The 24144-nt window shown below is 34.5% G+C and overlaps 1 protein-coding gene and 1 long non-coding RNA gene across 2 annotated transcripts in view; one reads left to right on the plus strand and one right to left on the minus strand.

The window, feature by feature from the left end:
• LOC125676201 (uncharacterized) overlaps positions 1 to 24144 on the minus strand; it is a 249116-nt gene that overhangs the window by 138474 nt on the left and 86498 nt on the right. The gene's annotated exons all lie outside the window — the stretch shown is intronic.
• On the plus strand, positions 4714 to 6196 carry LOC125673077 (uncharacterized). The gene is made up of 2 exons (XR_007369267.2): positions 4714 to 5026; positions 5681 to 6196. It is a non-coding gene; the product is annotated as an uncharacterized LOC125673077 (long non-coding RNA).

Here is a 24144-nt window from a genome sequence, read left to right on the forward strand (position 1 = left end):
TCGGTCGGTAGTAACCTACTACTTTTTCTTTCTTTAGTCTACTTCTTTTTGTTGAGAACTCTTTCAGATAGAGACGTGCAATTTTCAGAGAATATAGACAGTAAAGAGTGACTGTCATTTATAGGAAAACGCATCTGAATAGTACTTCCGGTCGTTACCGGAAGTTACGAGAAAGGAGTAAAAAATTCGACAATACATTTCTCATTCATTGTTAAGGCACATTTTCTGATACATTTAAATGGTTTTCGTAGGAATAGAAAGCTCTTTACTGGAAGTGGTCTAACGGAAGACCTACTCATTAATAGTAATGGGTGTCTAGTTATTAAGGTCTTACGTATCCAACGGAAGACCTTCTAGTGATTCTACTGTTTATTATTATTATTAAGGTCTTCCGTCTCCTGCGGAAGACCTTACTATTATTGTTCGCGTTCTTCTTCTTCATTATTAAGGTCTTCCGTCTCCTGCGGAAGACCTTACTATTATTGTTCGCGTTCTTCTTCTTCATTATTATTATTATTATTTTCCTTGGTAGTACACGCTTTTTTCTCAGCCATTTCTCTATCGATTTTCACCAAATTTTCAGGAAAGATGTCTTTTGGTGACGAGACTTTGCTTGCAAAATTTCGTGCTTGACGTCACTTCCGGTCAGGAGTTATCTTTCTTTTAGTGACTTTTTGAAGGGCCTTGTTGTCCACACATCTCCTCCGTTAGTTTTGAAGCTAGAGTCTTGAAATTTCTACACAAGATAGAGTAAACATTTTAGAATATTTGTGGGGGATTCGATTTTACCGGAGGCGATTTGCCTAAAAGCTCGCCTGGACCTGAATAAATGGATGCCAAAATTTTTCGCCGATTTCGGCGATTTTTTACCTTTGATCTCCAATATCTTTTTTCTTGCAAATATTTTGTGCACATTTACGAGATCTTTTCGAAAATATTTAAATTAGGGATCTAGAATGGCTCAAAGTCTAGATCAAATATCTCAAAAATCGTTAATATTTTGGTATAATTCAAAGAACAAAAAATGTTCATCTCAACAATCCAAATCTATTCAAATAAAAATTTAGGTCATATGTTACGTAATAAGGGATTTTAAGGGCCAAAACCATAAATTTTTTACCCCTTGTATCTCGAAAACGACAAATATTTTGAAAAGCAATAAAGAAGAAAAGTTTTTCAGAATGATGATCTGAACAATATGCATATTTCGTTTTTACCCTATGTGGCCCCGTTAGGGAGCTACAGTTTGGCCCCTAAAAATTACTTCTAGAAATAACTCGAGAATGGTAAAGAATTTCTAAATACTTGTTGAACAAAAAATGTTTGAAATGTCATGACCTTTCTTACGATATCAAGCAAAAGGGGCTGACCCTTTAAATTAGGGGCCCAGAAGGGTCCAAAGGTTTATGAGAATATCTCAGAAACTTTTAATATTTTGTAATAAGTCATTGAAGCGGAAATGTTCATCTAAACGAGCTTGTTCTTATCAAATCAAAAAGTAGGTCATATGTTACGTAATAAGGGATTTTAAGGGCCAAAATCATAAATAATTGACACCTCATATCTTGAAAACGACAAATATTTTGAAAAGCATTATTGAACAAAAGTTGTTCAGAATGATAATCTAAACAATATGTACATTTCGTTTTTTCCCTATGTGGCCCCGTTAGGGAGCTACAGTTTGGCCCCTAAATATTTCTTGTAGAGATAACTCGAGAACGGTAAAGAATTTCTAAATACTTGTTGAGCAAAAAATGTTTAAAATGACAAGGCCTTTCTTACGATATCAAGCAAAACGGGCTGGCCCTTTAAATTAGGGGTTCAGAAGGGTCCAAATGTTTTTGAGAACATTTCAGAAACTATTAATATTTTATAATAAGTTGTAGAAGCGGAAATGTTCATCTCAACGAGCTTGATCTTATCAAATCAAAAAGTAGGTCATATGTTACGTAATTAGAGATTTTAAGGGCCAAAATCGTAAATATTTGACGCCTTATATCTTTAAAACGACATATTTTTTGAAAAGCATTATTGAACAAAACTTGTACAATGTGTCATAACCTATCGATCAATATCAAAAAATGGGTCTGTGGGCCTCATGGCTCGCCTGTAGAGTCGATTTTTTGTCGATATCAGTCGATTTCAAAAACTTGTAACTGGTAAATATTTTGTAAGGACATATTGAACAAAAGTTGTTCAGTTTATCGAGATATATCGATTGATATCAGGAAATAGGCCTATGGTCCTAATGGCTCGCCTGTAGAGTCGATTTTTTGTTGATATCGGTCGATCTCAATAACTTTTTACAGGTAAATATTTTGTAAAGACATATAGAACTAAAGTTGTTGAGTCTATAGAGGGTTAACAAATGACATCAAGAAATAGGCCCGCAGGCCTTATGGCTCGCCTGGAAAGTCGAATTTCAAACGAATTTCACCGCAACTTTGCTTCAGAAGCTTATGATATGAAAAATTGATTATATCTAAAGTGTCTTAAAGTCGGAAACTAAATTGGGACTCATTTGTCTTTTTTTTTTTTTTTAACTCCGAGTGCATCAACAAATCGGACGGAAGACCTACTCGTTGCTTGCAACGAGATCGTGTCTAGTTATTATTATTTTTTTTCCCCTTTCGTCTCCGAGACCGTTGGATGGATTTTCCTGTAACTTTCACAGATTATAGAAGACGACGGTACCTCGAGGTATTTTTTTCATTTTTTCAAAATTCACTTCCGGTCGCAAGATATGTCCAATTTTCGTTTTATTACAAGATATCTTGTCCAGCGTTTTTCTCAGAAACGGTAAAAGATAGAGTCACCAAATTTTCAGAGCTAATAGATCTCAGTTTGTTGGCGTGGAGTAGGGGGTTGAGAATGTCGGCCGTCACTTTCGGTCGTCACCGGAAGTGATTAAATAAATCATTAATTTCTAACTTTTTTCTTTCAAATTGAAACCTATATCGGTTTAATAGGTCTCGTTCTAATTCTTAAAAAATGTTGACCCCACCGGAAGTTGAATCTCCAACTTCCGGTTATATCAAAGAAAGACCAATTATTCTCTCATTTTTCAGTGCCATAAATCTCGGTCATGAAACTAGTTAATGAGTTGATCGAGTTTTACATATATTATAGTCACTATAGATGTGTAGAGTAACGTCAGATATTTTTGTAAAATTCACTTCCGGTCGACAAAAACGGCTTATTAGCTGTTTTCGTTGTTCAGCGTTTTTTTCAGAAACGGTAAAAGATAGAGTCATCAAATTTTCAAAGTTAATAGATCTCACTATGTAGGCGTGCAGTAGGGGGTTAAGAATATCGGCCGTCACTTCCGGTCGTCACCGGAAGTGATTAAATGAATCATAAATTTCAAACTTTTTTTTTGAAATTGAAACCTATATCGGTTGACTAGGTCTCGTTCTAGTTCTCAAAAAATGTTGACCCCACCGGAAGTTAAATCTCCAACTTCCGGTTATATCAAAGAAAGCCCTCATGAAAATTTTAGTCTGAAATTTTCTTGAAACATTCCAGAATTGTCTATCTGAATCAAGTCTGAAACAAAAGTCTGAAACATGCCTGTAATTAGAACATTCCAGGCATGTTTCAGACTTGGTGTTTCAGCCAATTGCGAGTGATGTTTCAGCCAAAACTTCAGCAATGTTTCATACAGTTTTCAAACTGTAAGTAAGCAAGGTTTCAGAAATATTCAGCAATTATTCAGTGCCGTTTCAGCAATTATTCAGCACTGTTTCAGAAATTATTCAGGACTGTTTCAGCAAATATTAAGTACTGTTTCAGCAAATATTAAGTACTGTTTCAGCAATTATTCAGCACTGTTTCATCAATTATTCAGTGCTGTTTCACCAAATATTAAGTACTGTTTCAGCAATTATTCAGTGCTGTTTCAGCAAATATTCAGTGCCGTTTCAGCAATAATACCCCACCTATTCAGCAATGTTACAGCACTTATTCAGCAAGGATATGCTAGCTTTTCATCCTGCAATATACTTTAAAAAATAATCGAGACAAATATATTTCAATTTTTATTTTTCATTCAAAATATCAAAGTCTTAAATTGTCTTTTTCAGGCACTACCTTTTTTAAAATTTAAATTTCCATTTACTGTTTACTTGGTATTACATCCTACCGGGTCTTCCCACCTTTCTGATTAGAAATAGCTAGCTGTTGTAGGCCTTATAGTCCACTATGAGGTAATCATTCTGATTGTCATAGAGATCTATAGGCCTTGTCTGTATCCAACGAATCTTTAGGATAATCCACTTCTTAATTTGCTTGAATGCATCTGAAATTATACTAGCATACATGTACATGTATTGTAAACTTAACAATGTGTTTAATCTTATAAATAATGATCAAAGTTCATATAAATTCATGATCTTAATTAATTCAACATGGAATGCTTCAAATTTATGTGATCGAAAGTTCTGATTTTTACATAGTACAGGCACTTAATAGGACTATTAGGTTAACATTAACACAAAAATTCATACCTCGAACTCCTAACAAAATGGCGTCGAAGATCCAGGCCAGGGAAACCAAGATCTGGAGGTTTTCATGCTTAAATGCATTCTCCCTCAAGGTATTTACTAAAATCTTTTCTTGGGTCCTTTATACAGGAGAGTGGAATCGCATTAAATTCATCTTCACCCACTCATACAACGATGGCGTTATGATTTCAAGACATGGCTGTTGATCAAACGAATTTTTCCCGCGTGCAATATTTCCGTCTGCGATAAATATTAAACTGGTACCCTTATCGACCTCGCCTATTTCGTATGTAGGTAGCATCGATCAGCGGGGAACCAGTTTACAAATATTTAAAAAAAATTTTGTCAAAAGTATTATAGCTCTTAAAATAAAGGATATATTCCAATATTTCTCCTATAATTTTTTTTATCGATTTTTTTAATACTTTGTAATTGATTGACAACTTCCGTCAACATCAGAAGAAAACACAGAAGATGGAGGCCGGAGGGGCAGTGCAGTGAGAAGATTCTGCCTTACTTAACATGTAAGTTTCAAAACCAAAATAATATAGGCTTAAATTATGATTGAAAATGACAGTCATATAAATAAATGGCACTTGGTTTCAATTTTGAAGTAGAGGTGACTGACTAATGAAAGTCGCCGATTTTTTTAATTTTTTTTTTACACTTACGATTTTTGTTAGGCCTAGGACACCCATGTTTTCTTCTGTAACAGTATGTAAAGATTTCAAGCTAAATGCACAAATGAATTTCACTGCCCACAGTTATAACAAGTAGGGATTACACACGTTGTAATTGTAAAACGACAAAGTTACGACGACCCGAATTTTCTCAACACAATTTCGCAATTTCTTGCTAGTGCCATTCTTCCATACTTTCACAACGTCTCGTAGGTTGAAAAATTCAGAAAATGCTTAATGCAGTTTTGTATTTGATTCCAATTGCAAAAATATACTATGGTAAAGCAGTTTAAGTATATCTATGACACAAAATGCTCTTGAATTCATACATTGAAATATTACGTCATTAGAACTGAATTACGATTATAAATCAAATATACAGCATGAGTAATACAGCAATAGATACTCAAGAATTTGCTTGAAATGTAGGACTGTGTGAGTGTATTGTTATGGAGCCTCTAATTAATATATTCATATATTGTTATTATATTTTTTCAGTAAGTCATTCTTAGGAGAACTTCTTAGTAGATAATAAGCAGGCTGACTCTTTATAAATTGGGAAGAGGAAGGAGTCGGAACTGAACATTCTGGAGGGAGTGGCTTGTGCTGAGTTTTATTTTTAAGGAAACTTCCATTCAACATGTTCAACAACAGAAAATTTGTGAATTAACCCACTGTAGAGTACCAAAATCTGTTGCAACAGAATAGTTGCAGATTAATCTAATAGATCTGCCTGTGATGACCATGATTGGAACTATATCTTGTTTAGTAAATGGACTTAAATAATGATCAACTCCAAAAAGTACCAAAAACTGTTACAACAGAATTGCTACAGTATAGATGCCTGTGATGACCATGATCGAGACTAACATATTTTTGATGAAGTGTTAAAGTGTATACACAGACACAAACATGGGCATAGTTAATTTGTTTTGTATTATATAATGTCCATTATGGGTTGATTTCATTGTCATGTCATATATTATGATTATAGTTTAAATAATTTATCTCCAAGGAATTTGTCTTTTCTCAGCATGATAAGTTGTCGCAATATTGCAGAGTTTCAGACAGTTTCAGCAATTTGTATGTTTCAGATGGAACTCAGCAATTTTAATTGATGTTTCAGACTGTCTCAGCAACTTGTCTGAATGTTTCAGTAATTAAGAAATGTTCCAGCAATGCTCAAGGTGTTTCAGCATATGTACTGAAACATGTTCAGCATTGATTCAGCAAGAAACATTTCAGTAAGCAATGTTTCAGTAATTAAGAAATGTTTCAGCAATGCTCAAGGTGTTTCATCATATATGCTGAAACATGTTCAGCATTGATTCAGCAAGAAAAATTTCAGTAAGCAACGTTTCAGATTTGTTTCAGATATCTTTCAGCAAATTTTCAGCAAAATATTTTCATGGGGGAGACTATTCATTCTCTCATTTTTCAGTGCAATAAATCTCGGTCATAAAACAAGTTAATGATTTCAATTTTACATATGTTATAGACACTATAAATGTTTAGAGTTAATTTAAATATTTTTTTTTAAAATTCACTTCCGGTCGTGAGATATGGGGTGGACATATTCAAACCTTGTTTTTTCAGTTTCTCAATAATGAATATAGATAGACGCTTGAAACTTGTAGAGTTGATCAACTAACATTAGTCCATTGTACACATACATTCAATTTTTTTTGTCCGTCACTTCCGGTCTATACCGGAAGTATTCGAAAAAATGTCGATTTTCCGATTTCTTCGAGTGATTTCTCAGAGATGGCTGGATATATTTTCTTGAAATTTTCAGGAATAATATCTTATGAAATGACCTTGTTATAATTATTTTTGTTTTTACAACATTCACTTCCGGTCGGAAAATAGGGCCGATTTTCTGTTTCTCAAAAGGAATTTTGTCAAGCATTTTTCTTGGAAAAGGTAAAATATAGGTTCATCAAATATTCAGGGATGATCAATCTCCGTTTGCAGGCGTGTAGTAGAAGGTTGAACATGTCGACCATCACTTCCTATCGTCACCGGAAGTGATGGAAAGAATCGCAAATTTCAAACTTTTTCTTTTAAATTGAAACCTATGCTAGTTTATTAACTCTATTTCAAAGTGTCAAAAGAATAATGAGTCTGTCGGTAGTCAAAACAACTACTTCCGGTTTCTTGATAAAATACCTTTTTACTTTTCGTCTCTTTGTCTCCATAAATCTCGCTTATATTTGAAGTCTTTCATATGATTTTCACATGTCTTAAAAAGTATCAACTTTTAGAGTTTTAATAATTTTGTTTTTCAAAATTGACTTCCGGTCGGTAGAAACCTACTACTTTTTCTTTCTTTAGTCTACTTCTTTTTGTTGAGAACTCTTTCAGATAGAGACGTGAAATTTTCAACGAAAATAGACAGTAAAGAGTCGCTGTCATTTATAGGAAAACGCATCTGAATAGTACTTCCGGTCGTCACCGGACGTTACGAGAAAGGAGTAAAAAATTCGATAATACATTTCTCATTCATTGGCAAGGCACATTTTCTGATACATTTAAATGGTTTTCGTAGGAATAGAAAGCTCTTTACCGGAAGTGGTCTAACCGAAGACCTACTCATTACTAGTAATGAGTGTCTAGTTATTATTATTTTCTTCTTATTTTTCCTCTTCTTTAGTGAGAAATTTGTCCGCTCGATTTTATGAACATGCTTCGACTGATCCACTTCAAACTTTGTGAGCTGATAGAGGGTCATTAGGAGGGGTGAAATCAACTTTTCAAATTTTCAAAATGACCGCCGTTTCAAGATGGCGGCCGAAAAACGTCAAAAAATCAAGGTTGTCGGATTTCAACCAAATTCTATCTTTAGGGTATTTTGTGACCCCGAGTCTATTTCCACCATCAAATTTTTTTTGCGCCGCCATTTTCAAAATGGCCGCCATATACTAATGGCGGCCAAAAAATCAAGTCCGTCGGATTTCAACCAAATTTAGTTTTTAGGGTTTTTTGAGAATTTTGATCTGGCATCAAAAACCATTTCTGACATGGGGAGGTGTTTGGAGACATTTGTGTTGGCATCCCAACACAGTTATAGCTTGCTATTATTATTATTATTATTTCCCTTTCGTCTCCGAGACTGTTGGATTGATTTTCCTGAAACTTTCACAGGTTATAGGGAACGATGGTACCTCGAGGCATTTTTTTCATTTTTTCAAAATTCACTTCCGTTCGTCAGATACGTCCGACTTTCCGGTTTTTGAAAGAAACTTTGTCCGGGGGTAAACTTGAAAACTTTGTCCGGGGGTAAACTTGAAAACCACTGAAGATAATCGAATGAAACTTTCAGGTATGATAGATCTATTTTCTCTATGGTGCATGCACGCAATATTTTTTGTCGCCGTCACCTCCGGTCGTCACCGGAAGTGATTAAACGAATCATAAATTTGAAACTTTTTTCTTTCAAATTGAAACCTATATCGGTTTATTAGGTCTCGTTCTAATTCTCAAAAACTGTTGACCCCACCGGAAGTTGAATCTCCAACTTCCGGTTATATCAAACAAAGACTATTCATTCTCTCATTTTTCAGTGCCATCAATCTCGGTCATAAAACAAATTAATGATTTGAATTTTACATATGTTATAGACACTATAAATGTCTAAAGTATATTTCAAATAGTTTTGTAAAATTCACTTCCACTCGTGAGATATGGGGCGGAGATATTCAAACCTTGTTTTTTCATATTCTGAATAATGAATATAGATAGACGCTTGAAACTTGTAGAGTTGATTTCAGAGTTAATATACCTCACTTTGTAGGCGTGCAGTAGGGGGTTAAGAAAGTAGGCCGTCACTTCCGGTCGTCACCGGAAGTGATTAATAAATCATAAAAATCAAACTTTTTTCTTTCAAATTGAAACCTATATCGGTTTACTAGGTCTTGTTCTAATTCTCCAAAAATGTTGACCCCACTGGAAGTTAAATCTCCAACTTCCGGTTATATCAAAGAAAGACTATTCATTCTCTCATTTTTCAGTGCCATAAATCTCGGTCATAAAACAAGTTAATGATTTGAATTTTACATATGTTATAGACACTATAAATGTCTAGGGTAAATTCAAATATTTTTGTAAAATTCACTTCCGGTCGTGAGATATGGGGTGGACATATTCAAACCTTGTTTTTTCAGTTTCTCAATAATGAATATAGATAGACGCTTGAAACTTGAAGAGTTGATCAACTAACATTAGTGCATTGTACACATACATTCAATTTTTTTGTCCGTCACTTCCAGTCGATACCGGAAGTATTCGAAAAAATGTCGATTTTCCGATTTCTTCGAGTGATTTCTCAGAGATGGCTGGATATATTTTCTTGAAATTTTCAGGAATAATGTCTTATGAAATGACCTTGCTATAATTATATTTGTTTTTACAAGATTCACTTCCGGTCGGAAAATATGGCCGATTTTCTGTTTCTCAAAAGGAATTTTGTCCAGCATTTTTCTTAGAAAAGGTAAAATATAGGTTCATCAAATATTAAGGGATGATCAATCTCCGTTTAAAAGCGTGTAGTAGAAGGTTGAACATGTCGACCTTCACTTCGTGTCGTCACCGGAAGTGATGGAAAGAATCGCAAATTTCAAACTTTTTCCTTTAAATTGAAACCTATACTAGTTTATTAACTCTCTTTCAAAGTGTCAAAAGAATATTGACTCTGTCGGTAGTCAAAACGACTACTTCCGGTTTCTTGATAAAAGAACTTTTTACTTTTCGTCTCTTTGTCCCCATAAATCTTCCTTATATTTGAAGTCTTTCATATGATTTTCACATGTCTTAATAAAAGTATCAACTTGTAAAGTTTTGATAATTTTGTTTTTCAAAATTGACTTTCGGTCGGTAGTAACCTACTACTTTTTCTTTCTTTAGTCTACTTCTTTTTGTTGAGAACTCTTTCAGATAGAGACGTGAAATTTTCAAGGAATATAGACAGTAAAGAGTCGTTGTCATTTATAGGAAAACGCATCTGAATAGTACTTCCGGTCGTCACCGGACGTTACGAGAAAGGAGTAAAAAATTCGATAATACATTTCTCATTCATTGTTAAGGCACATTTTCTGATACATTTAAATGGTTTTCGTAGGAATAGAAAGCTCTTTACCGGAAGTGGTCTAACGGAAGACCTACTCATTACTGGTAATGAGTTTCTAGTTATTATTATGATTAATATTATTTTTCTTCCCTTTCGTCTCCGAGACGGATGGATGGATTTTCCTGAAACTTTCACAGATTATAGAGAACGATGGTACCTCAAGGCATTTTTTTTCATTTTTTCAAAATTCACTTCCGGTCGTGAGATACGTCCGATTTTCCGGTTTTTGAAAGAAACTTTGTCCGGGGGTAAACTTGAAAACCACTAAAGATAATCGAATGAAACTTTCAGGGATGTTAGATCTATTTTCTGTATGGTGCATGCACGTAATATTTTTGTCTCCGTCACTTCCGGTCGTCACCGGAAGTGATTAAATGAATCATCAATTTCAAACTTTTTTCTTTCAAATTGAAACCTATATCGGTTTACTAGGTCTCGTTCTAATTCTCAAAAAATGTTGACTCCACCGAGGTTGAATCTCCAACTTCCGGTTATATCAAAGAAAGACTATTCATTCTCTCATTTTTCAGTGCCATAAATATCGGTCATGAAACAAGTTAATGAGTTGAGTTTTACATATAGTACAGCCACTATAAATGTTTACAGTAACGTCAAATATTTTTGTACAATTCACTTCCGGTCGTTAGATATGGTGTGGACAAATTCAGACTTTATTTCCCTGATATCTCCGGAACGAGTATAGATATACAATTGAAACTTGCAGGGGTTTTAGATTAGCAATAGTCCATCTTAAACATATTTTGTATATGAGTGTGCGTCACTTCCGGTTTCAACAGGAAGTGGTTGAAAAATTTACGATATATAAATGTTTTCAACTCGATTTCTTAGAGATGGTTCAATGGAATTTCTTTTCAATTATGAAGATGATAGAGAATTGTGGTACCCTTAGACACGATCTTTCATTTTTACAAAATCTACTTCCGTTCGTAAGATATGTCCGATTTCAATTTTTCAAAAGATCATCTTGTCCGGGTGGTAATCTCAAAAACGACTAAAGAGGAACAAATGAAACTTTCAGGTATTATAGATCTCTCGATTGTATAGTGCATGCACATTAATTTGTTTTTCGTTATCACTTCCGGTCGTAACCGGAAGTGATTGAAAGAATCACTAATTTCAAACTTTTTCTTTTAAATTGAAACCTACACTAGTTTATTAAGTCTCTTTCAAAGTATTAAAAAAATGTTGACCCCGTCGGTAGTCAAAACGTCTACTTCCGGTTTCTCGAAAAAAAAAACACTCTGATACCTTTCGTCTTTGTGTCCCCCATAAATATCCTTTATATTTCAAGTGTTTGATATGATTTTCATATATTTTAAGAACAGTATCAACATCTAGAGTTAAGACAATTTTATTTTTCAAAATTCACTTCCGTTCCGTAGTAAGCCACTACTTTTTCTTTCTTTAGTCTGCTTCTTTTTCTTGAGAACTCTTTCAAATAGAGACGTGAAACTTTCAGTGAATATAGACAATAGAGAGTCGCTGTGGTTTATGTGAAAACACATCTGAATATTACTTCCGGTCGTCACCGGAAGTTACGAGAAATGGGTGAAAACTTCATTAACACACCTCTCATGTCTTGAAAAGGCACATTCTCTGATATATTTGAATGATTCTCGTAAGAACAGAAAGCTGTGTACTGGAAGTGTTCAAGCGGAAGACCTACTCATTACCAGTAATGAGTGTCTAGTTATTACTATTATTATGTTTTTTTCCCTTTCGTCTCCGGGACGGTTAGATGGATTTTCATGAAACTTTCACAGATTATGCAGAACGATAATACCTCGAGGATTTTTTTTGATTTTATCAAAATTCACTTCCGTTCGTGAGATACGTCCGATTTTCCGGTTTTTGAAAACAACTTTGTCCGGAGGTAAACTTCAAAACGACTAAAGATAATCGAATGAAATTTGCAGGGAAGATAGATCTTTTTTTTTTTATAGTGCATGCACGTAATATTTTTTGTCGCCGTCACTTCCGGTCGTCACCGGAAGTGATTAAATGAATCATCAATTTCAAACTTTTTTCTTTCAAATTGAAACTTATATCGGTCTACTAGGTCTCTTTCTAATTCTCAAAATATGTTGACCCCACCGGAAGTTGAATCTCCAACTTCCGGTTATATCAAAGAAAGACTATTCATTCTCTCATTCTTGAATGCCATAAATCTCGGTCGTGAAACAAGTTAATGAGTTGAGTTTTACATATATTATAGTCACTATAAATGTTTAGAGTAACCTCAAATATTTTTGTAAAATTCACTTCCGGTCGTTCGATATGGTGTGGACAAATTCAGACTTTATTTCCCTGATATCTCCGAAACGAGTATAGATATACAATTGAAACTTGCAGGTCTTATAGATTAGCAATAGTCTATCTTAAACATATTTTGTATATGAGTGTACGTCACTTCCGGTTTCAACAGGAAGTGGTTGAAAAACTTATTATATTCAAATTTTTTCAACACGATTTCTCAGAGATGGCTGAATGGATTGTCTTGCCAATTATGAATATGATAGATAATTGTAGTACCCTTAGACACGATCTTTCATTTTTACAAAATAAACTTCCGTTCGTAAGATATGTCCGATTTCAATTTTTCAAAAAATCATCCTGTCCGGGGGTAATCTCAAAAACGACTAAAGAGGAACAAATGAAAATTTCGCGTATTATAGATATCTCGATTATATAATACATGTACATTAATTTGTTTTCGTTATCACTTCCTGTCCTAACCGGAAGTGATTGAAAGAATCACTAATTTCAAACTTTTTCTTTTAAATTGAAACCTACACTAGTTTATTAAGTCTCTTTCAAAGTATTCAAAGAATGTTGACCCCGTCGGTAGTCAAAACGGCTACTTCCGGTTTCTCGATAAAATACTCTTATACCTTTCGTCTTTGTGCCCCCAATAAATCTCGTTTATATTTCAAATAATTGATATGATTTTCAAATATTTTAAGAACAATATCAACATCTCGAGTTAAGACAATTTTATTTTTTCAAAACGGACTTCCGGTCGATAATAAGCTATTACTTTTTCTTTCTCTAGTCTGCTTCTTTTTCTTGAGAACTCTTTGAAATAGAGACGTGAAACTTTCAGGGAATATAGACAATAGAGAGTCGCTGTGGTTTATGGGAAAACACATCTGACTATTACTTCCGGCCGTTACCGAAAGTTACGAGAAATGGGTGAAAACTTCATTAACACACCTCTCATGTCTTGAAAAGGCACATTCTCTGATATATTTGAATGATTCTCGTAAGAACAGAAAACTGTGTACCGGAAGTGTTCAAACGGAAGACCTACTCATTACTAGTAATGAGTGTCTAGTTATTATTATTTTCTTATTTTTTCTCTTCTTTAGTGAGAAATTTGTCCGCTTGATTATATGAAAGTGCTTTGACAGATACACTTCGAACTTTGTGAGCTTATAGGGGGTCATTAGGAGGGGTGCATTCAACTGTTCAAATTTTCAAAATAGCCGTCGTTTCAAAATGGCCGCCAAAAACATCAATTAATGAAGGTTGTCGGATTTCGACCAAATTCTATTTCTAGGGTAATTTGGTGACTCCGAGTCCATTTCCACCATCAAAAATTTTTTTGGGCCGCCATTATCAAAATGGCCGCCATATACCAAAATATTTCAAAGTGTTAAAATCTCAACAACATTTGGGCTCTTGGGTAAATTGAGGGTCCACAATTCCTTTCTAGCATCAGTATTTCCTTCCAATCAATTTTCAAATGTTTTAAAATGGCCGCCATTGAAGAAAATGGCGGCCAAAAATCAAGTCCATCGGATTTCCACCAAATTTAGTTTTTAGGGTTTTTTGAGGATCCTGAGTGCATATCTGGCATCAAGAACCATTTCTGACATGGGGAGGTGTTCGGAGACATTTGTGTTGGTATCCCAACACAGTTATAGCTCGTTTTCTTCTTATTCTTTTCCTCTTCTTAGTGAGAAATTTGTCAGCACGACTTCATGAAAGTGCTTCGACAGATCCACTTCAAACTTTTTGAGCTGATAGGGGGTCATGAAGAGGGGTGCAATCAACTTTTCAAATTTTCAAAATATCCGCTGTTTCAAAATGGCCGCCAAAAAACGTCAAAATACCAAGGTTGTCGGATTTCAACCAAATTCTAAATCTAAGGTAATCTGATGACCTTGACTCCATTTCCACCATCAACATTTTTTTTGAGCCGCTATTTTCAAAATGGCCGCCATATACCGAAATATTTGAAGTGTTAGAATCTCTTTAACAATTGGGTTCTTCGGTCTATTGAGGGTCCACATTTCTTTTCTAGCATCAGTTTTTCCTTCCTATCTATTTTCAAATGTTTCAAAATTGCCGCCATTGAAGAAAATGGCAGCCACAAATCAAGTCCGTCGGATTTCAACTTAATTTACTTTCTAGGGGTTTTTGAGTTCATTTCTGGCATCAACATTCCTTTTTGACATGGGGAGGTGTTCGGAGACATTTGTGTTGGCATCCCAACACAGTTATAGCTCGTTATTCCTTCTTTCTTCTTGTGGCTTTTTTTTCCACGAGTGTTCTCAAAAACTGCTTAAGGGATCAAGATGAAACCTTTTTAGGATGATAGTATAGCATATGTAGATGTGCGTTACGAGTGTCATTTTCTCTGAAAATGCATGCATGTGCATGCACGTGCATTGGATTTGTTGTTTACAAACTTTGGAATGCGTCTAACTTTTTTATTTTTCAATGAAAGCGTTTCATATTTATATCGTTGGTGAATCTTGAGATTCTTAACTGTTTGACATGGTCAACATTTCAATTTTGCACGTGCATGCACGTGTGCTCAAATTTGATTGGATAATACAAAAACGCCTATAACTTCCATGTCAATAAAGGAAAATTAATGATGTTTACAGGATTGAGAGACATGCTAAATATCTACAGATCGATGTATTAAAAATTGCAAACGCGCATGCACACGCACGGGCATCGTCTTTTGAAGGTTCAATTCTTTCAATGACAATAATTTTTTTGGTGAAAATCATTTGAAACTTGGGTGATATATGAATCTTGGGATTCTTAACAAACGTATATAGTCATAATTACTAACCAGCACGTGCATGCGCATGTGCTAAATTCTGATTGGACGATTTTCAAATCGCCATAACTTTCTTATAAATGATGGAAACAATATGAAATTTATGCTGTAAGTATATCTATCAAATGTCTATTGAATGACATCAACATTGATGCTAAGTCATACTCGCGTGCGCGTGTATGCACGTACATAGCTTTTCTTTCATTTATCGGGAACTAAAATTGCCATAACTATTGAATTAAAAGCTCAATTTACCCTGTAGATGTATTATATGAATGCCTATTAAATGGTGTTAGCAAATCTTCTATTATCAAAATCGCTTGCACGTGAAAGCGCGTGCATTGTAATTGTTGACGTCTAAATCAAGTATTTGTCTATAACAGCGTTAGATTGCAATGAATAGGTTTGAAATTTAGGTTGCAGATATGTTTTCGACCCATCCATTTATTGATGGTGTCAAAATCACTTCCCTGCACGTGCATGCACGTGTGCTTAATTCTGATTGGACGATTTTGAAATCCCCATAACATTCTTATATGTGACGCAATTGATATCAAATTCATATAGTAAGTATATCATACAAATGCCTACTGCATAGCATCAACAAAAATGCTGTGTCGTACTCACGCGCACGTGTATGCACCTGCATTGATTTTGGTCGTCATATTTTTGAGTTTCTGTTCATTTTTCGTTTTTCATTGAACTGTTTTGAAATTTCTCTTGTAGTCATATATTTAGACTTGTAATGTATCAACATGTTCAAATTACTCACCAGCACGTGCACACACGTGCGTGCACGTGCACACACGTGCGTGCATGTGCACATAATTTTCAGATATCTATAACTGATTTGTTTTAGCGTGAAATTGACTGAACGTTATGAAATAGTTATATATTTAGACATTTCACAGATTTATATGATCAAAACCACTTGTACTGAAACAAGTTACACCACTTTCTAAATGGGGGAATGTTTAGGGAACACCTGTAACGGTCCCCGTTACAATAAGTACTAGTTATGTTCCCCAAACAAAGTTTTGGAACATATTGGTTTGACTCTGTTTCTTTTTATTATTATTATGTTCCCCAAACAAAAATTGGGAACATATTGATTTTACTCTGTTTCTTATTATGTTCCCCAAACAAAGTTTGGGAACATTTTGGTTTTACTCTGTTTCTTCTTATTATTATTAGGGTCTTCCGTCTTCAGCGAAAGACCCTTCTATTATTCTATTGTTGATTTTTCACTTTTCTTATTAAGGTCTTCCGTCTCCTGCGGAAGACCTTACTATTATTGTTCGCGTTCTTCTTCTTCATTATTTATTATTATTATTATTATTATTATCATTTTCCTTGGTAGTACACGCGTTTTGCTCAGCCATTTCTCGATCGATTTTCACGAAATTTTCAGGAAAGATGTCTTTTGGTGACGAGATTTTGCTTGCAAAATTTCGTGCTTGACGTCACTTCCGGTCAGGAGTTATCTCTCTTTTAGTGACTTTTTGAAGGGCCTTGTTGTCCACACATCTCCTCCGTTAGTTTTGAAGTTAGAGTCTTGAAATTTCTACACAAGATAGAGTAAACATTTTAGAAGATTTGTGGGGGATTCGATTTTACCGGAGACGATTTGCCTAAACGCTCGCCTGGACCTGAAAAAATGGATGCCAAAAATTTTCGCCGATTTCGGCGATTTTTTACCTTTGATCTCCAATATCTTTTTTCTTGTAAATATTTTGTTAAGACATGTAGAACAAAAGTTGTGTACATTTACGAGATCTTTTCCAAAATATCAAGATTTAGGGGCTAGCCCCTTAAATTAGGGATCTAGAAGGGCTCAAAGTCTACATCAAATATCTCAAAAATCGTTAATATTTTGGTATAAGTCAAAGAACAAAAAATGTTCATCTCAACAATCCAAATCTATTCAAATAAAAATTTAGGTCATATATTACGTAATAAGGGATTTTAAGGGCCAAAACCATAAATTTTTTACCCCTTGTATCTCGAAAACGACAAATATTTTGAAAAGCAATAAAGAACAAAAGTTGTTCAGAATGATGATCTGAACAATATGCATATTTCGTTTTTACCCTATGTGGCCCCGTTAGGGAGCTACAGTTTGGCCCCTAAAAATTACTTCTAGAAATAACTCGAGAACGCTAAAGAATTTCTAAATACTTGTTGAACAAAAATGTTTGAAATGTCATGACCTTTCTTACGATATCAAGCAAAAGGGACTGACCCTTTAAATTAGGGGCCCAGAAGGGTCCAAAGGTTTATGAGAATATCTCAGAAACTATTAATATTTTGTAATAAGTCATTGAAGCGGAAATGTTCATCTAAACAAGCTTGTTCTTATCAAATCAAAAAGTAGGTCATATGTTACGTAATAAGGGATTTTAAGGGCCAAAATCATAAATAATTGGCGCCTCATATCTTGAAAACGACAAATATTTTGAAAAGCATTATTGAACAAAAGTTGTTCAGAATGATAATCTAAACAATATGTACATTTCGTTTTTTCCCTATGTGGCCCCGTTAGGGAGCTACAGTTTGGCCCCTAAATATTTCTTGTAGAGATAACTCGAGAACGGTAAAGAATTTCTAAATACTTGTTGAGCAAAACATGTTTAAAATGACAAGGCCTTTCTTACGATATCAAAACGATATCAAAACGGGCTGGCCCTTTAAATTAGGGGTTCAGAAGGGTCCAAATGTTTTTGAGAATATCTCAGAAACTATTAATATTTTATAATAAGTTGTAGAAGCGGAAATGTTCATCTCAACGAGCTTGATCTTATCAAATCAAAAAGTGGGTCATATGTTACGTAATTAGAGATTTTAAGGGCCAAAATCGTAAATATTTGACGCCTCATATCTTTAAAACGACATATTTTTTGAAAAGCATTATTGAACAAAAGTTGTTCAATGTGTCATAACCTATCGATCAATATCAAAAAATGGGTCTGTGGGCCTCATGGCTCGCCTGTAGAGTCGATTTTTGTCGATATCAGTCGATTTCAAAAACTTGTAACTGGTAAATATTTTGTAAGGACATATTGAACAAAAGTTGTTCAGTTTATCGAGATCTATCGATTGCTATCAAGAAATAGGCCTATGGTCCTAATGGCTCGCCTGTAGAGTCGATTTTTTGTCGATATCGGTCGATCTCAATAACTTTTTACAGGTAAATATTTTGTAAAGACATATAGAACTAAAGTTGTTGAGTCTATAGAGGGCTAACAAATGACATCAAGAAATAGGCCTGCGGGCCTTATGGCTCGCCTGGAGAGTCGAATTTCAAACGAATTTCACCGCAACTTTGCTTCTGAAGCTTATGATATGAAAAATTGATTATATCTAAAGTGTCTTAAAGTCGGAAACTAAATTGGGACTCATTTGTCTTTTTTTTTTTTTACTCCGAGTGCATCAACAAATCGGACGGAAGACCTACTCGTTGCTCGCAACGAGATCGTGTCTAGTTATTATTATTCTTTTTTTTTTAATTACCGATTTTGTGCAGACGATTTCTCGAAGATGGCTGGATCGAATTGCTTCAAATTTTCAGGGTTGATGCGTTACCATTTGAAGTTTGTACTGCCGTTTCAATTTCTGAAAAATCACTTCCGGTCGGAAGTGATCCCCTTTTATCGATTTTCAGATGACCATTTTGTCCGGACAAAAACTCAAAAACGACAAAAGGTATAGTGCTGAAATTTTTAGTGATGTTAGACGACATGTTGTAGTTGTGCACCTGTGTTTTCAAAATTTCCGGAAGTGCCTAGTATTAAAGCTCGGTAGGGGTCGAAAATGGAGTTTAAAAAAGTGCCCAATTTTTTTCCACGTTTTCAATCAGAACTTTTTAGTCGTAGATATTTTGTTTAGACATATATAACAAAAGTTGTAGAGTTTATTGAGATCTTTCGTGCCGTATCAAGAAATGGGCCCATGGGCCTCATGGCTCGCCTGAACCATTGGATTTCTGTTATAATGATTAACTTTTTTCTCACGAAACTTTTGATAAAACATGTAGAACAAAAGTTGTTCAGTTTTTCAAGATCTATTTAATGATGTTAAAAAATAGACCTCCGGGCGTCATGGCTCGCCTGAACAGTCGAATTTGTATCACAATTAATAACATTAATAGCTTGTTTTTCGAGAAACTTTTGAATTGACATATAGAACAAAAGTTGTTCAGTTTCGCAAGTGTTAACCAACGATGTTAAGAAATAGGCCTGCGAATATCATGGCTCACCTGAACAGTTGTGTTATTCTTGCAATCTATAACATCTTTGTCAAGAAACTTTTAATAAGCCATCTAGAACAAAAGTTGTTCAGTTTTGCAAGATCTTTCGAACAACATCATGAAAAAGGCGAACGGGCCTCATGGCTCGCCTGAACAGTCTGATTAGTGTCACAATCAATAACTTTTTTCTCGAGAAACTTTTGATAAGACATGTAGAACAAAAGTTGTTCAGTTTCGCAAGATCTTTCACACGATATCAAGAAAAAGGCCCACGGGCCTCATGACTCGCCTTAAGGACATGCAGGATGTCCTGTACAATGTGTATAAATTTCATGGCCACTTTCTACGTATACAAGGGAGATAATAAGCTCTGAATTACCCCTTTTCGAAAACTGCGAATTTTACAAGATCATTCCGATTTTCAATTCAAAAAAAATAATTTGATGGAATTTGTATCTATATCTTTTACAATAATCTTTAGAATATATGTAAAATATAAAATATATAATAATAACATGCTTAAACATAACCACAGAATAAAAAATTGGGAAATTCTAAGGATTTGGGGGTGGAAATTGGTACTCAAAAACAGGGTAGTCGAGACACTAAGTGAAGCACTGCTCAAAAACTTGTCAATGATTTTTTTTTGCAAAGACTGCAATTAAAAGTTATTCATATACCTAATTTCCTGTAGAAATATGACGGGGTGAAGCTAATCTTGATTTTGAGGTAAGCGTCCTTGAGGTTATACATTGATATGTTCATTTGGGGTTAGGTTTGGCGTAATATTTGTTATTAATAACTTTCAAGCTTATATTCTTTTCATGTACAACTACTGTTAAAAGTAATGGGGGATGGGACAGTCTCAATTTATTTGCACTACAAAATAAAAAAAAAGCTCATTGTTAAAGACGTGGGAAGGGGGGCAGCCTAATTCTTCGTGCCTGTTTTGGAATACATTGTTAGAAACTATACATGTATTTGTTTTGAACCTATTGAAATATTTAGAATTTTCATGACTCTGGAACAAAAATTGAGTTAATGAAAATAAAATAAAAATTTAATTTTTTTAAACATACATGTATATATTAAGCATGGCTTCGAACAAAACGTCTAGTCTAGCTATACACAATGCGTCTTCTTTCAAACCACGGGTTAGGTCTAGTTTACGTCAATATGAGCTACTACTTCCTTTACAAGATCAACAGCATTTCCGCGGTCATGGTAGCTAATGTCGCTTGACTCGATCGTCTCCATGCTATTTTCCAAGGTATTTATGCATCGCACATGTTGTGACTTTGCACCTTTTTTTCTTTTTCACACGTCTGCTTCTCGCATACATTCCGACGTGTGACATATATTTTACATTAGTTACCATTTCCGCAGCAGTGTTTCGTAAAGTTAGTAAAATTAATTTGGAATATAAAATAGTTTGAGAGATAAAGCGTACTTATATTTACATGAAAATGCTTGCAAAAATTAAACATTCCTAGTATGGACGTTAATATTTGACCAAAAGTGACGATTGTCGTCATAAGGGGGGTATTTTTCGCAAACAAGGATCGATTATAAAAGCACCTGAATAGTTCGTACGTTTCCAAAGCAAGATTCGGAGAAATGTGTGTGCAGTTCTAGTTTCACACTACTATAGTAAATATCAACAAACGATCATCATCTTACACTTGCACTGAGTCAATGTTTACAGACGGTTGACTTTCTTTTTGTAAATGTCTAGAGATGCAAATTACATGTGCATGTACGAGCGATTTCGGTGACTTATAGGCTATACTATCAAAATTACTGTGGCGCATACTGTAACGTATGTGAAAAAGAGACGTAATCACTATGAAATAAAATAAAAATTATCATTTTACAAGATTTCAATCAATAGATTTACACATGACACTTGACAGCGGTAGCAAATTACGACAAAATATGATGACATTTTCCCCGCGATACAACGTCGTGACGTACTTTTTATTATGACGTCATATAGTGTGTCTCTACAGCATTGTGATTTTTCTTGGGAAGCTTTAACCACGCTGCGTCCGGTTCTCAATTGATAATAAATTCGCAACCATCACGTGATCATCGTCCCGCATATCCTTAACAGTCTGATAAATGTCGCAATCAATAACTTTTTTGTCAAGAAATTTTTGATAAAATATGTAGAACAAAATTTGTTCAGTTTTGCAAGATTTATCTAATGATATCAAAACAAAGGCCTCCGGGTGACATGGCTCGCTTGATCAGTCGAATTTGTATCGCAGTAAATAACATTATCAACTTTTTTCTCGAGAAATTTTGACAAGACATATTGAACAAAAGTTGTTTAGTTTCGCAAGCTTTAACTAAGCATATCAAGAAATAGGCCTGCTGGTCGCATGGCTCACCTGAACATCTCATCACAATCAATAACAAACGTTATCCTTTTGAAACAAAACTTGCATAGATTAATTTGGTATTTTGCGGCGTGTCAGAAAATGTTAGACTTACCGAAAGTTTAACCAGCAACTTTCGGTTTTTAGAGAAAAACTTCGAAAAATTGGTCTTTCTTTGTCCTCGTATAACTTGCTTATTGATCAACATTTTAATACGATATTTACAGATATTATTGACATTATCCATTTCAATAGAACTTGTAATACCAATTCAAAATTAACTTCCGTTCGCCAGTTACGGCCGAATTTCCGTTTTTCAAATGACATTTTGACCGGGCGTTATCTCATAAACAGTTAACGATTGAGTCTTTAAACTTTTAGGAATGATAGATAGTGACCTGCAGCTTTGTAATAAAGGTTTATCATTGTCATCCGTCACTTCCGGCCGTCACCGGAAGTGAACAAAGGAAACGTCAAATTTTAAAATTATGCTTTTGAAACAAAACTTGCATAGATTAGTTAGGTATTTTGTGGCGTTTCAGAAAATGTTAGACTTACCGGAAGTTTAACCAGCAACTTCCGGTTTTTAGAGAAAAACTTCGAAAAATTGGTATTTCTTTGTCCTCGTATATCTCACTTATTTATCAACATTTTAATACGATATTTACAGATATTATTGACATTATCCATCTCTAGGATACCCTTTAATACTATTTCAAAATTCACTTCCGTTCGCGAGATAGGGTCTAATTTCCGTTTTTCAAATGACATTTTGTCCGGCCGTTTTCTCATAAACGTTTAACGATTGAGTCTTGAAACTTTCAGGGATGATTGGTTGTGACGTTTAGCTTTGTAATAAGATGTATCATTGGCATCCGTCACTTCCGACTGCCATCGAAAGTGAACGAAAGAAACATCAAATATCAAATTTACGCTTTTGAAACAAAATATGCTCGGAATAATTAAGTGTCCTTTGGAGTTTCAGAAAATGTTACACTTATCGGAAGTTTAAACAACAATTTCCGGTTTTTAGAGAAAAGCTTCGAAAAATTGTTTTTTCTTTGCTATCATATCTCACGCTTATAAATCAAGTGTTTGATATAATTTTGACATATTTAATTCACTTCCGTTCGTTAAATATTTACGATTTCCGGTTTTTTTCTCATGGCGTTGTCTCATAAATAATCAAAGATTGAGTCTTGAAACTTCCAGGAATGTTAGGTGGTGACTTGTAAATGTGACATACGTGTTTCAATTTTTTTGCCGTCACTTCCGTCATCCACCGGAAGTACGTTAAAAATATCTTATTTTTCATTTTTTTTAAATTCTAATGCTCATCACATTATTTAATAGAGTGTAATAAGTCATACCATTTACACTGGAAGTCGGTTGTTCGAAACCGGAAGTTGTTCCAAAACTTAGTGTGGGCTCCTATGCGGTCCATTTGGAATTTTTAGTCGTTTTATGGACTCCCGAGATACTCGAAAGTGAATAAAACAAAACCGAAATTGCTTATAATTGATAAATCACGTCTTACATGTATGTGTTTATTTCTTTCATGTACAGTCGTTCTTAACTAATTGAATTCTCGCAGTCAAGATCCTATCTCGTCAGAAATTCGACGGAAGACCTATCATTTCTAGTTATTATTATTATTCTTTCTTCGTTCTTGCGACTTTTTTGTCCACGATTGTTCTCAGAAACTACTCAAAGGATCAAGATGAAACCTTTTTAGGATGATAGTATAGAATATGTAAATGTGCGGAACGAATGTCATTTTGTCTGAAAATGCATACATGTGCATGCACCTGCATTGAATTTTTTGTTTACAAACAATGGAATCAGTCTAGCCTTTTTTTTTTATTTTTCAATGAAATCGTTTGATATTTATATCGTAGGTATAACTTGAGACCCTTAATTCTTTGGCATGGTGAAAATTTCAATTTGAATTGGACAATACAAAAACGCCTATAACTTTCATGTCAATAAAGGAAATCAAATGATATTTACAGGATAAGTAGACATACCAAATATCTACATAGGAATTTATTAAAAATTGCAAATGCGCATGCGCACGCACGTGCATTCTCTTTTGAATGCTCAATTATTTCA

This window comes from Ostrea edulis, chromosome 3 (assembly GCF_947568905.1).
Source record: "Ostrea edulis chromosome 3, xbOstEdul1.1, whole genome shotgun sequence".
NCBI lineage: Eukaryota > Metazoa > Mollusca > Bivalvia > Ostreida > Ostreidae > Ostrea > Ostrea edulis.